Source organism: Myotis brandtii, unplaced genomic scaffold (genome assembly GCF_000412655.1).
Source record: "Myotis brandtii unplaced genomic scaffold, ASM41265v1 scaffold1234, whole genome shotgun sequence".
NCBI classification, from domain to species: Eukaryota; Metazoa; Chordata; class Mammalia; order Chiroptera; family Vespertilionidae; genus Myotis; species Myotis brandtii.
This window is the reverse complement of record NW_005354309.1, coordinates 60,304-60,689: the sequence shown is the minus strand read 5'-3', so window position 1 is coordinate 60,689 and position 386 is coordinate 60,304.

The window sequence follows — 386 nt, the reverse complement described above, 5'->3', positions numbered from 1 at the left end:
ATGATTCTCTCTCACCATTGATGTTTCTATCTCTCTCTCCCTCTCCCTTCCTCTCTGAAATCAATAAAAATATATATTAAAAATAAATAAAAGGGAAATGACAATTCATTTTGGCGAGAGCAACCTGGACAAAGGTATATTGACCCTAAAGGGGGTTTTATAAAAATCCAGCTCTGGCCACACCCGTGGTACTTGGGTTTCTCAGATCCTCATACAACATCTTGCCTAGATCACCACCCGCCTCCAGAAGCCACAGGGACCACGGATCAGGAGGGGAGGCTGCTGGGGAACCCAGCCTGCGAGTCCAGGAGTCTCCAGCATAAGGAGGGGCATCGAGGCAGAGGCAACAGTGTGTGCTAAGACCACCAGTCATGCGACCTTGGCCA